The sequence below is a fragment of the Zingiber officinale genome, chromosome 8A (genome assembly GCF_018446385.1).
Source record: "Zingiber officinale cultivar Zhangliang chromosome 8A, Zo_v1.1, whole genome shotgun sequence".
Classification (NCBI taxonomy): Eukaryota; Viridiplantae; Streptophyta; class Magnoliopsida; order Zingiberales; family Zingiberaceae; genus Zingiber; species Zingiber officinale.
In genome coordinates this window covers 120,654,811-120,669,963 of record NC_056000.1, presented here as the reverse complement: position 1 = coordinate 120,669,963, position 15,153 = coordinate 120,654,811, and the positions used below count along the sequence as shown (strand labels likewise).

Here is a 15,153-nt window from a genome sequence, read left to right as displayed (position 1 = left end):
GAAGCAAGTCCTCTCAGAAGCTAAAGGCCAAGGAGGCTCAGGCACTCAGAAACAGCAGGGCCACAGCTCCCATGGATCTAACTGGAAAGGGAACTCCAGCAACAAGCGCAAACCAGGGAGTTACCCAAAAGGAGGCCCAGCCAGCCCAGTTATCCAAAGTGTGCTACTTGTGGGAAATTCCATCCGAGTTTGTCGTAAGGGCACACGAGGATGCTTTGAATGCGAACAGAAAGGCATAGCAGTGTCCAAACAAGACCACCTTCCTCAGCCACGCCGATTCAGTATGAGGCCAGCTCGATTACATCGATGCGCAGCCTTAGATGGTCCACATATCAGCCAGGCGATTAGAAGCCCCTCCAGCCACGACCAATGCGAGGATCTACTCACTCACCGGAGAGGACGTAGCCTCGGCAGTTGTTACAGTCGATTAGTATTTTACAACAAAACTGTCTTATTCGATATTGGGGCAACCCATTCATACATATCCGTGGCATTTCTTGAGAAGTTAGCAGTACCTCCGGAGGTACTCGTAGCCGATTCCTTACAACGTTACCCTCGGGAGAAATCATGGCGTCTACGACCGGCTCGAGCAAAGGCGGTCACTATAGCAGACAGAGAGCTCTTTTGCGATCTGATAGTGATTAATATGACCGACTACGACGTTATCTTCGGGATGGACTTCTTGATCAAATACAGTGCCTCCATCGAATGCCGTAAACAGAAAGTCATATTCCAACCTGAAGCAGAAGCGGAGTTTGAGTTCGTCGGAGAACCCAGGAGAAAGGCCAAAAAGTTTCTCTCAGCTATGAAGGCACAGAGGTTGATGGATTCAGGATGTACGGGGTTCTTAGCACACGTAGTCAGTACCAGTCAGGACAAGGACCAACAGCTAGCAGAGGTCCGAGTCGTGTGTGACTACCCAGCAGTCTTTCCTGAAGAGTTACCAGGCCTAGCACCAGACAGGGAGATCGAATTTGAGATAGAGCTCATTCCCGGTACAAATCCTATCTCCAAAGCACCTTACCGCATGGCTCCAGCAGAACTGAAGGAACTTCATGAGCAACTACAGGAGCTGCTTGACAAAGGCTTCATACGCCCTAGTCACTCACCATGGGGAGCACCTATATTGTTCGTGAAGAAGAAGGACGGGAGCATGCGCCTGTGTATAGATTACCGGGCACTGAACCAACTCACAATCAAGAACAGGTATCCTCTTCCCAGAATAGATGACCTGTTTGATCAGCTAAAGGGAGCAGCAGTGTTCTCTAAAATAGACCTCAGATCAGGTTATCATCAGGTGAAGGTTAAAGAAGGGGACATACCCAAGACAGCATTCAGGACTAGATACGGACATTATGAGTTCGTAGTCATGCCCTTTGGCGTGACAAATGCTCCAGCTACTTTCATGGACCTCATGAACAGGGTATTCAGGGATTACCTAGATAAATTTGTTATTGTATTCATCGATGACATTCTTATCTACTCAAGAACTCAGGAAGAACATGCAGAGCACCTGAGAACAGTATTGCAGACCCTTCAGCAAAACCAGTTGTACGCCAAGTTCACAAAATGTGAATTTTGGTTAGATCAGGTGTCCTTCCTGGGTCACATCATCTCAAAGGATGGTATCATGGTAGACCCCAGTAAGATAGAAGCTGTGAGCAACTGGAAAAGACCCAAGAACGCCAGTGAGATCAGAAGCTTTCTGGGATTAGCAGGTTACTACAGGAAATTCGTAGAGGACTTCTCCAGGATAGCTTCCCCACTGATAGCTCTTACCAGAAAGAACAGAAAATTTCAGTGGACAGAGGGCTGTGAGAACAGTTTCAGCGAGCTGAAAAAGAGATTGACCAGTGCACCTATTCTGTCTCTACCAGAGAACGCGGATAGTTTTGACATATATAGTGATGCCTCGAAGTTGGGACTAGGAGCAGTGCTGATGCAAGATGGCAAAGTGATCGCCTACGCCTCCAGACAACTCAAGGATTATGAGAGGAATTACCCCACTCATGACCTTGAGCTTGCAGCAGTGGTGTTCGCTCTCAAGATTTGGAGACATTACTTATATGGAGCTTAGTGCAGAGTGTATACAGATCATCAGAGTCTGAAATACTTCTTCACTCAGAAGGATCTGAATATGCGACAGCGCAGATGGCTAGAGCTGGTCAAAGACTACGATATAGACATCCTCTACCACCCAGGAAAAGCAAATAGGGTAGCAGATACACTTAGCAGAAAGTCCAGCGCCGCCCTATTATCTCTAGCAGCTATGTCACCACCCCTACAAAAAGAGATCTCAGATTTCGGTCTCGAGCACATAGTCGGACAGCTCTCTACTATGACATTAGAGTCTACCTTGCTCGGTGACATCCAGACAGCTCAGGAGCAAGATCCTGCAAGGTTTAGCAGAATCAGAAGGTGGAGAGTTCAGAATATCAGATAGCGGGGTATTATATTTTGGTGACAGATTATGCGTTTCGGATCAGGAGGAACTACGAAGAAAGATTTTAGATGAGGCTCACAAGACTCCCTATGCGATGCATCCTGGCTCCACCAAAATGTATCAGGACTTGAAGAGACATTTTTGGTGGCCTGGGATGAAGAGAGACATCGCTCGATATGTCAGCATCTGCTTAACCTGTCAGAGGGTTAAGGCAGAACATCAGAGACCAGGGGGAGTTTTGCAGCCCATACAGATACCAGAATGGATGTGGGAGGATATTTCCATGGATTTCATAGTGGGATTACCCAGAACCACAAATGGTTTTGATACCATCTGGGTAATAGTCGACAGATTGACCAAATCAGCCCACTTCTTAGCTATCAGGATATCCTACTCTATGGAACAGCTAGCACAGTTGTATCTCAAGGAGATCATTAGATTACATGGAGTCCCACGAACCATTATTTCAGACAGAGATAGTAGGTTCACGTCACACTTCTGGGAGTGTGTACAAACAGCTTTGGGCATGAAGTTGAAGTTTAGCACAACCTTCCATCCTCAGACAGATGGACAGACGGAGCGGGTAAATCAGGTACTCGAAGATATGCTCCGAGCATGGGCCCTAGATTTCAAAGGAAGTTGGTGCAAATATCTGAGTCTAGCAGAATTTGCATACAACAACAGCTATCAGGCCACTATCGGTATGGCACCTTATGAGGCTCTCTATGGGCGGAGGTGTAGATCTCCAATCTGCTGGTATGAGAGTGGTGAACAGAAAGAACTAGAACTTCAGACAGATCTAGTGGCAGATACCACAGCAGCTATACAGCAGATCCGCCAGAGGATAGAGACAACTCAGAGCCGTCAGAAAAGCTATGTTGATACACGGCACAGACCTTTAGAGTTTTCAGTTGGGGATTCAGTGTTCCTCAGAGTAGCCCCCATGAAGGGAGTGATGCATTTAGGGAAGAAGGGCAAGCTAAGTCCCAGATATGTGGGACCATACCTCATCAGCAGAAGAGTGGGCAAGGTAGCATATAAGCTAGAGATACCCCAGGAAATGTCAGCTGTCCACAACATATTTCATGTCTCTATGCTGAAGAAGCATATCCCAGATGCCACCCAGGTGATTGAGCCCCAGCTGGTACAAGTCCGCGAAGACCTCAGCTATGACAGTCGGCCTATTCAGATAATAGACCGAGCAGTTAAGAAATTGCGGAACAAGGAAGTACCATTAGTCAAAGTCATTTGGCACAGTCACACAGCAGAAGAGGCAACTTGGGAGACAGAAGCTAGTATGAGACAGAAGTACCCAGAGTTATTCTAAGTTCGAGGACGAACTTTTTATAAGGTATGGGGGATTGTAACGCCCGAAAATTCTCAAAACTATTCTAGAAATATTCTATGATTTTTCTGGAATTTTAGGATATTTTTACAGAATTTTTAGAGTAGCGGAAGTAGCAAAAATAAATAGAAAATGAAATATCTTAAGCGGGGATTGAACCCGAGACCTATTGGGTCCTATGCCTTATGGTGAACCAAGGTAACCGGATGAACCCAGCAGGGCTGTGCTGAAAGGAAGAGGAACCAATAATATTTATATTTGAGTTGGGCGAAATTATCTCTTAATATAAATAGGAAAGTTAATAAGTGAAGAGTTATTTTAACGTAACTTTTCTTCTCTCCCCAACCTAATCCCGCCTCCCACTTCTCCTCTCCCTCTCTCGGCGCCAACCACAAGCAAGGTCAACGTCCGGCCAAGGGCACCTTCCGGCGATGACTCCGACACGAGGACGCTCCCCTCCGCGAGAGGAACGCATAGACGCGAGAAGTTCGTCGAAAGGATCGTCTCCTCCGGAAATCTAGCGATTAGAATCGTAAGAAACTTCTAATAGGAGGTAAGAAACCCCTCACCTGCAGTATAAGTAGCTCTCGTATGGTTGTGTGCTTTTAAATTAGTCATATGCAGATTTTTGTCGAAATACAGGGTGTATTTAACCCTCCTCACAGATTTTGGGATTAGTCGAGCACCTCTAGATGGGCCAGACACGTTTACTCCTTTCAGTTGGAGATTCTAGACGTTGTCAGATGCCTAGAGGTGGTCTCCCTAATAGAGAGAGTTGAAGCACACTAGGTGTTCGATAAAATGCTTATCTCAGTAAAATGCTACGGTAGACATTTTTAATAGTCCAGTAAAATGCAATAGAAGCATTTAAATAGTTTAGTTAGTCTTGCTTCAGCTTATATGGGACTACGGTCCAATGGGTGGGCACCCACAGTCGCCTCTAGGTTCAGATAACCTAGTAAACGCAAGATAAAATAATTAGCTATGATTCAGTATTTTATTTTCAGTAGGGGCACTATACAGGATTAGATATCCACTGGGCTGGGCTCCCATAGTCGGTCCCTAGGTTTAGATAACCTAGTAAACCTTACTAAATTCGGGATTTGCAACCCCGGGTCTAGTTAAGGATGCGCGCATAGCATGTACAGTTGCCGGACCCATTAGCAGTATGATTATGTATTTTAATCTATTATGTTATTAGCTTTTCAAACCTCACAAGGATTAGTTATGTTGGTGGAGTTTGGATTCAGCTTCAGTCTAGCTCATTTCATGTTTAGCTCAGTTCTTCTTTATGGATGTACCTGATAGTTTATGTTTAGCTCTTATTACCATGATTAGCTTAGTTTTCTATGTGTTGTATGTCATGCCATGATTAGCATATTCAGTATGTATTTCAAATAGCATGTCTTCAAATCATAATTGCACCGTATGCATGTTTTAGTGAGGTAGATGGTTTCTTACTAAGCGAAAGCTTACAGATACTTTTTCCTTATACTGTAGATAAAGGTAAAGGAAAGATGGACTAGTGGAGGCTGGAGGTCAATGCAATGATAAAGATGTGTGTGGAAGGAACCTGGAGTAGAGATCTTGGAGAAACTAGAAAACTAATACTTTAGCCTTAAATCATGTTAATTTCTGCATTTTAGTTGTTTTGATGCATGAAATATGAAAGACCTGTTTAGATTGTTAGTAATCATGCTTAGAATGTTATTTAAATGTTATTAGAATGTTTTCCAATTGTTTTAGAACTTGTAGGAGTGATTGAGGCACGAAACAGTGCTGAAATCAGAGCTTAACAGCAAAATCAGAAACTCCAATCGATCGGTGGATCGATTGGGGATTTCCAATCGATCAGCTAATCGATTGGGCAATCTTTTCCTCGAACAGTAGGCTTCCGGATCGATCAGCCGATCGATCCAGCTATTTCTGTCGCGAACAGAAGGCTCTGGGATCGATCCCTGGATCGATTGCTCGGTCTGGATCGATCAGCCGATCGATCCAGATTATCGTCCCGAGCACAGTAGCGTGCTGGGTCGATCACTGGATCGATCTGACCATTCCGATCGATCAATGGATCGATTGGGAGGCTTGGTAACAGCTGGGAAACATTTACTTCAGTTCCTTGACCATAGGGGAGGTAGTATATATTAAGTATACTTAGTCTACACCCCTTAGCACCTATAGAATAAAGAAATGATAATAGTTTAGCAAGATTTTAATTAGTACAGCTTCCGCATCTAGAGTTAGTAATGGTCAAGGAATAGTTTAGCACAGCATAATGTGATGATCGGCCTTACAGCTTAGTCAGTAGAAGGCGGGTCGTTACATGTTGGCAGATTAATTATGGAGCATGTGGTAGAAAGGATGGATGCGATCATACTAGCATTATTGCACCGAATCACATAAAAACTTTGAAATTAAGCATGCTTGGAGGAGAGCGGTACTACGATGGATGACCCTATAGTAAGTCCTTGTGTTGCACCTACTTTTTAATAAAAATATGTTATCAGTGTGTTTATTTTTCATCGATTGTTTATTTGTTAATATTTTTCCCCTAGAAGGTGGTGGTGACCACTGAGAAGCCATGGTGGTTTGTTTATTTAACTTTTATTTTTTTTTATTTTTGTTATCTGGTTGTTTCATTGTGGGAGGGTGGCGGCGAAGGTTTGACAATTTACGAGAGTGCTTCATCAATTTTATTTCCTCGGATCTAGGTAAATTGATGAAATTAAATTTGATTGAACGGTCAAGATCAGCTAGAACTAGTTGAATGGTCAGGATGGCTAGATCTTAATGAATGGCTCTGATCATCCCACATCCACACATATTGACTAGAATCAACCAGATCTTGATGAATAACAAGAATTAATTATAACTGAGCCCTATAATCAATTTTCTTCATATTTGATCCAATGGTTTAGATTTCTTGAGATTAGACTTCTCTTTTACTCAGTCCTTTATATGCAATTTGGTCTAACTTGAATTCAATAGCTACAAGAACAAAGTACATAATTATAAGTATAAATCCATAAAAATAAGAAGAATTATAACAAAACTCATAATACGAATCTAACTCAATAAACATGATAAAAATCAATAATTAATCATATAAGAGATTTAAAACATGGAAATCAATGGCTAAAATTATGTGACAAAATGATTGTTATCAGTACATCACATTGATTTTTTTAGTGGGAGGTCTTTACTGTTTGTTTGCGGAGGGTTGATTCACGTGATGGTCATTGGCGGTTTAAATAGGGAGTGTGTGGTAGAAAGAATGTGTATGATTATACCAATATTAATGCATCGGATGTCATCAGAACTCTGAAGTTAATTGTGTTTGGATGAGAGCAGTACTATGATGGGTGACCCCTTGGGAAGTCCTCGTGTCGCACTTGTTTCTAATAAATATGTGTTCCTCGGAAGGTGGTGGTGACCACTGAGAAGCCACAGTTGTTTGTTTATTTAACTTTTATTTTTTTTATTTTTGTTATTTGTTTGTTTCGTCGGGGGGAGGCGGTGGCAGAGGGTTGATTTACATGAGGGCCATTTGCGGTTTAAATAGAGAGTGTGTGGTAGAAAGGATAGGTGCGATTATACCAACAGTAATGCATCGGATCCCATCAAAACTCCTGGCAGCAACTTTGTCCTCAGTGGATCTCAGCATGATCAAGTATTCATGCCTCTATGATATCCATATGAACAAGCCCTTCGTTCGTCGCATGAACTCAGTATTCAGAGAAGAGCAACGTTTGTCGTGCTAGCAACTACCCAAGGTTGTTTCTTTGGCCAAGATAAAATGAGGAAGAAGCAAAAATCCAAATTGATCACCATCACCCAAAAGGTTACTTCACTTATATTAGGATACTTCATAAAAAGGTTAACTTACCAAAAAGGTTACTTTATCAAAAGGTTACTTTACCAAAAAAGTTACTTCACCTAAAGGTTACTTTTACAAATGCTTTTGTACTCATCCAATGAATATAAAAGGTTTATATCTTTTTTTCTCCCTTTTCCATGAATACTCCAATAATCTCTAGTAATGGACATTAATTTTCTTTAGTGGATGTTAATATATTAGATTAATCATTAATCTAATAAGCCAATGAGTCTAATCTAAATTTATTTGAGTCTAACTCAATGAGTTAAATTCGGATTATACTTAACCCTATAATCTTAGGGTCCATCATATTTTAGTCAAACTAAAATAAACTCATCTCTAAATCAACATGTTCTTTGTGTGTGTCTCAATATGTTCTTGTAACGTTGGAAATGCCTCTAAACAAATATTTTAGATACATAAACAATGAGTGACATCTAGTAATGCATCATTTCTACCCAAGTGATGAGAATGTTGAGATCCGACCTAACCTTTCTGTGTCTATTATCTTTTATGACTTGGTCCTTCTATCCATGATATCTAGATCGATCAATGAGGCATAGACTGTGTCATCCTCTTGTTAATCTTTATGTTTCTTGATATTCAAGTAGACTCACTTAAACAAATAAGCTCAATATCTCATATTGACTTATTTGTGCATGACTATGAATTTTAGTAGTCCTACTTAATCAAGGGTCCTACAGATATATGTTCTATCATATGGAAGGGATAGATCCAATTTATATCACTCACATCCCTCCACCTAACTTATTGTATATCCAGTGATCGACTTTATAGTCCACCTTGTTATAGGTGACGTTTGTTGATGCCAAAGCACACAACTTCTTATGTAGAAAACCGTAGTATCTTCAGGCTTAAGGACTATTCATACCAATAGTCACTATGAGAGTATTATGACACTCATATAATGATCCATGAAACATTCTCATGGAAGGTCAATTTAGTATATATTCTCTAATATATACTCATGTGTCAACTTGATATCATGTATCCATAACTTATAAGATTAAGTCATTAGTTGACCTACATGCTAGTCTCAATACATTAGTATTATTCTTGTATATTAATACTTGATTAGGAATAGTTAAGAGTAGTATTCTATATATATCTATAATCACCCACTATTAATTCAACCAATTGATATGTTGTAGACTAGAACCTACTACCCTAGGATATTATTATACTTATTCATCTGGCACAGGTCAGAAATAAATATAATAACCATAAAATTTATCTTTTATTAATAAAATATGATACAAAAATTCTCTTGTCAATCATCTCATAATTAGCTCTAAGGGCTAATACTAATAATCCCCCACTAGCAATAGTGTCAATCACTAAAATATCTAATACTCAGTGACCTAGTGTGCCCATCATGCATCTTTTGTGCCAAGCCTTAGTCAAAGATATACAATGTTAGCATCAATTGGTACTCTACATATCCTCACATCTATTCTATTGATGATCTCTTGAATAAGATGGAACTGTCGTGGTATATGTTTGGATCGCTGATAAAAGTGAGGTTCCTTAGCTTGTGCAATAGCAACATTATTATCACAATTGAGGTCTATTGGGTTCGCTATACTAGGAACTACACCAAGCTCTATAATTAATTTTCTGATCCAAGTAGCCTCTTTTGCTGCATCAGAAGCAACAATATACTTGGCCTCAATAGTAGAATCAGCAACTGTATCTTGCTTTGAACTCTTCCAGCTCACAACACCACCATTTAAGCAAAATACATATCCTGATTGTGATCTAGAATCATCGTTGTCAATTTGGAAGCTTACATCACTGTAACCTTTTACAGCGAGCTCCTCCTCATTTCCAAATATCAAGAAATAATCTTTTATTTTTTTCAAATACTTAAGAATATTCTTGACTACTGTTAGTGACTTTCACCTAGATCTGACTCGTATCTTCTTGTCATACTTAACTTATATGAGACATCAGGACGAGTACATAACATAGCGCACATGATAGACCCTATATCAGATGTATAAGGAATCTTATCCATGCTATCCCTTTCTTCCCTAGAAGAGGGGCATTGAGCCTTCAAAAGGCTCATATTATGTGACATCGACAGGAATCTTTTTTTGGAATTCTGCATAGCAAAATGATTAAGCACCTTGTCAATAAATATACTCTGACTTAGGCTAAGCAATCTATTAGATCTATCTCTATAGATCTTGATGCCTAAAATGTAGGCTGCTTCACCTAAGTCTTTATTGAGAAATAATTCCCAAGCCAAGTCTTCATAGACTGCAATGTAGGGATATCATTTTTAATGAGAAATATGTCATCTACATATAAGATGAGAAAGATGATTGTGCTCCCACTAACCCTTTTGTAAACACAAGGTTATCTTCATTCTTTATAAAACCAAATGTTCTAATCGCATCATTGAATCATAGATTCCAGCTTCTCGAAGCTTGCTTTAATCCATAAATAGACATTTGCAACTTACATACCTTTCCATCACCCTTTAGATCTACAAAACCCTCAAATTATGTCATATATACATCCTCGAGTATATTTTCATTCAAAAATATAGTTTTGACATCCATCTATTAGATCTCATAATCATGGTAAGATGTAATAACACGCATGATCTGAATAGTCTTAACCATTGAAACTGGTGAAAAGGTTTCATTATAGTCTATACCATGAATCTGCTTGAATCCTTTAGCTATGAATCGCCCCTTATAGGTATTCATATGACCATCCATGTTAGTCTTTCTCTTAAAAATCCACTTGCACCCAATGGGTTTGATCTCTTCAGGTGGATCAACCAAAATCTATACTTGGTTAGTGTACATGAATTCTATTTCAGACCTTATAGGCTCTAGTCATTTCTCAGAATCTAGGCTCATTACAACTTCTTAATAGGATGTAAGCTCATTGAGATCAACAAGCATTACATCATCATGGTCAGATAAGAGAAAAAAATATCTCTCAGGTTGATGGCATATTCTATCATATCTTCATAGAGCTTGGTCTACTAGAATACGTTGTTACTCCACAAATCTTTATAAAAGACATCTTGAGACTCTTCCCAATCCATATCATATATGTATCTTTATGACGACTTTAGACGGAACACAGTTAAGTATGAAAGTAGCTGTCTCTAGAGCATGTCCCCATAAAGAAATAGGAAGATCTATCTGACTCATCATTGATTGTACCATATCTAATAAAGTATGATTTCTTCTTTCTAATACATCATTCCACTATGGTATTCTAGATGGAGTGAGTTGAGATAAATCCCAAACTCAACTAGATGGTCACGAAACTCTTGGCTAAGGTATTCCCCATCTCAAACTAATCGAAGCATCTTAATACACTTACCAAGTTAGTTTTGTACTTCATTCTTGAATTCTTTGAATTTTTTCAAAAGATTCAGACTTGTGTTTCATGAGATACACATAGTCATATATACTGAAATCATCAATAAAAGTAATACAGTATTGATAGCCTCCTCTAACTGCTTTATTGAAAGGGCCGCATACATCAGTATGTATGAGTCCAAACAAATCATTAACTCTTTCGCTGTGTCCACTAAAAGAAGTCTTTGTTATCTTGCCTAGTAGACAAGATTTATATGTCCCATATGATTCAAAATTAAATGAGTCCAAAAGTCCATCTTTATGGAGTTGTGATATGTGATTCTCATTTATGTGGCCCAAGTGATAATGCAAGAGATATGTTTGGTTTAAATTATTAGATTTGAACTATTTTGTATTTATGTTATAGATTGGGTTTTCAAAGTCTCAAACATAGAGTTCATTCATGATATTTTTACTATAATAGAACATTTCATTTAAATAAATAGAACAACATTTATCTTTTATTATAAATAAAAAAATCTATCTTGTCTAAACAAGAAATAGAGATAATGTTCTTGGTTAAAGTAGCATAATAGCACTCTTCAAGTTCTAAAATAAGCCCAATAAACAGAGATAAGAAATATGTTCCTATGACTATAGCAGCAACTCTTGCACCATTACCTACTCATAAGTTTACTTTTCCCTTTGTGGCCCTGCACATTGTATAAATGTGAGATGCACAATCGATATCTAATATCCATAAAGAAGAAATAGATAGATTGACTTATATAACATATATACCTGAGGTAAAAGGCTCACTTCTCTTTATTTTTACTTCCTCTAAGTACAACTTACAGTTCCTCTTTCAGTGTCCGGTCTCACCACAGTGGAAGTAGGTTCCTTCCTTAGACACCCCACCTTTAGGTTTCAAAACATGAGACTTGGTCTTGCCTTTGGCTTGGGTCTTACCCTTACCTTTGGGCTGTCGTTTGCCTTTGCCCTTTTGCACCATCAAAATGGTACTAGGCTTTATCTTCTTGAGATTGAGTTCAACAGTTCTCAACATGTTTAACATCTTAGGCAATGGCTTATCAATTTTATTCATATTATAGTTCATAACAAATTGACTATAGCCTTCAGGCAACGATTGTAGAACAAGGTCTATGACCAATTCTAGCCCAATGGAAATCTCAATCTTTCAAGGTTCTCAACGTACCCAATCATTTTGAGTATATGAGTTCCTATAGGACTTCCTTCTTACATCTTGCATTGAAACAAGGGTTTGGATATCTCAAACCTCTCATGTCTTGCCTGCCCCTAATATAGTTGTTTAAGATTTTTAACCATATCATAAGCATTCATGTCCTCATGTTTCTTCTGAAGCTCAGAGTTCATAGTAGCAAGCATAAGACATGACACATCTAATGCATCATATTCTCTAATATATACCCATGTGTCAACTTGATATCATGTATCTATAAATTATGAGATTAAGTCATCAATTGACCTACATGCTAGTCTTAATACATTAATATTATCCTTGTATATTAATGTTTAATTAAGAATAGTTAAAAGTAGTGTTCTATATATATCTACAGTCATCCATTATCAATTCAACCAATTGATATGTTGTAGACTAGAATCTACTACCCTAGGATATTATTATACTTATTCATCTGGCACAAGTCTGAAATAAATATAATAACCATAAACTTTACATTTTATTAATGAAATATGATACAAAAGTTCTCTTGTCAATCATCTCATAATTGTCTCTAAGGGCTAATACTAATAGTCTCAAGCTACAAAGTACCCTCCAAGAACTCCCCATAAGACATTGTAATGGACATGCATATTACCTCTTCTTTTTCCTAATAGGAACAAGAGGTTCTAGTGGAATTGTCTGTACATGTCCAAATTGTTTATAAGCACATGATTAGGATGGTATGGCTCCATAATTTCTAATGATCTTATGTAGCCATAGTAAAAGGTAACTTCAAGATGTAGAAAGATATGCCTCACATCAACACATGGATCTCAAATAACTTGCAATGTATTCACATTATATGATGCTAAGTCAAATAGTTGAATAAGTATATAAAATATAAATAAATAGATAAAATAAGTTAAGTACTCACATCTTTCGGATTAAGTGAATCCTTCCACTCTCTCTATGTTTGTACACCTTCTAAAGATGCTCCAGCATGTGCCTGTTGTGACCACCTCATCGTAAGTGGTTCTCCAACAGTATATTGTAGGTTGTGAGGAGGCCTAGTTGTTAGGAAGTGTTCGTATATACATGCCTGCATGTGAGAGAACATATTAAATTCAAGGAAATTAAATAACAAAATAAATATGCATATAGAATGTCTATTACCTCGAACAAGATCAAATATCCAGAAATTTATTTCATCCCAATCCTAGATGTGAGCCCCAGCTATCGATATAGATGAGCTAAAGTAGCAGCTCCCTGTGCATACCTATGTACCATATCTATATCCTCTAAAAAAATCCAAGAGGTTTATTGAGACCTGAGTAAAGTCTTGTCAAAAAAAAGAGTGTAGCCCATATTTTATATATTGCAAATACACCCATGCTGAATATGTTGTAGTTTCATCATTAGAATTGTTAGTAATTTATGACTAATGTTCTTGCACAGCCACTCTAACTTCATAGACGAACCGCTCGCACCCTCCAAGGACTTATTAACTTTGTCTAACGTCACACTGAACAATCGACTAATCTATTGACGAATGTAAGGTTTGTCATCGCTTGTAGGCTACAATGGAATCCCTTTCACCAATAAACCAAGAAGACAATACACAACATCTAAAGTGATTGTCATCTCTCCAAATGGCATATGAAAGGTATTGATCCCTGATTGCTAACATTTCACAAAAGCAACAATTAAATTTCTATTCAATTTCTAGTACGACATCTCCCTCACTTGATTAAGATGGGAGTCCCTAAAGAGACTCCTCCACATTTGGATTACTCCTAAATCAAAGTCTCATTGCAGTAATTTGGTTGTGTGACATAGACATTTGAGCATGTCTAGCTCTTCACTAAACCAAATTTTTAATGTTACGTGCATTTTGAAACCCCACAACAGTGATGGATCATATGGACCACCTGGAAATGGTTCGCGTAATATTTCATCATCTTCATTATTCTCTCCAATGGGAGCTTGCTCTCCTTCACCCTCATTCATTCCTGAAAGTAAATTTTCTTTGTAGGTATCTCTTCATGCACATCTTCTTGTTATGGTACTTATGGTGGTACCTCTTCTTGGGGTACTTGTGATGATTGTACCTCTTCTTGTGATGATTGTACCTCTCATGCAAGTTTCTCTTCTCAGCTCTTTTTGTTAAAAGTCGTTGGTCTATTCCTCCTTGAAAATGTCTTCAACATTTTTACTGCATATAAGAAATAAGTGAATTAGATATACAACCAACATGTGTTATTGAAAGGAAATGGTGTTGTGGCTACTTAAACCAAAAACAAAAACAAAATGTGTTTGAAAGCACACAACTGAACAAATCCATTGATGTTCGACTCCTAGAGGTCAAACATTTTGTGTTTTGTTCGATAGATAGAAACTGAACACGTTCGATTACGTTTGGCGGTCATTGATCAAATATATTGTGTTGCGTTTGATGGACCATGACCGAACAGATCCTAATGAGTTCAATTGATGGTAACCAAACAGGCAGCAATGTGTTCGGCGGACTAGGACTGAACGACACGTAGTTGAAATTCAAGATTTTTGTCATATCTCTACCATACATTTTGTAATTTCAACAACACAACACCATAAAGTCTTTTCATGTAAAATTATCATATTCAAGTTGTTTGTACCGCGTAATAGTTTTGATATGATCAACCAAGTCAAGTTAGTCCTGTTGCTATTTTGGTGCCTTGTGTCTAAGTGTGCAGAAACTTAAGAGCTCAAGAAGTCAAGCGAAAGACGCAAATAGTGAGAAGGATGGCACGAGAGAGAGCTGACGGACTCGGTGCATCTGAGGGACAAGGCACTATGGAAGAGTACGTTGGTGGACGAGGAGGAGGCGCGTGACGTTTCCGAAGGATGAGAAGTCATAGTAGAAGACTGCTAGAAGGCCGGAAAATGGGTTCGGGT

General features: G+C 38.7%; 1 pseudogene; it reads left to right on the top strand.

The window, feature by feature from the left end:
* The first annotated feature begins 7,067 nt into the window (after positions 1 to 7,067).
* LOC122012993 lies at positions 7,068 to 7,186 on the top strand (annotated as a pseudogene).
* The last annotated feature ends 7,967 nt before the right edge of the window (positions 7,187 to 15,153 follow it).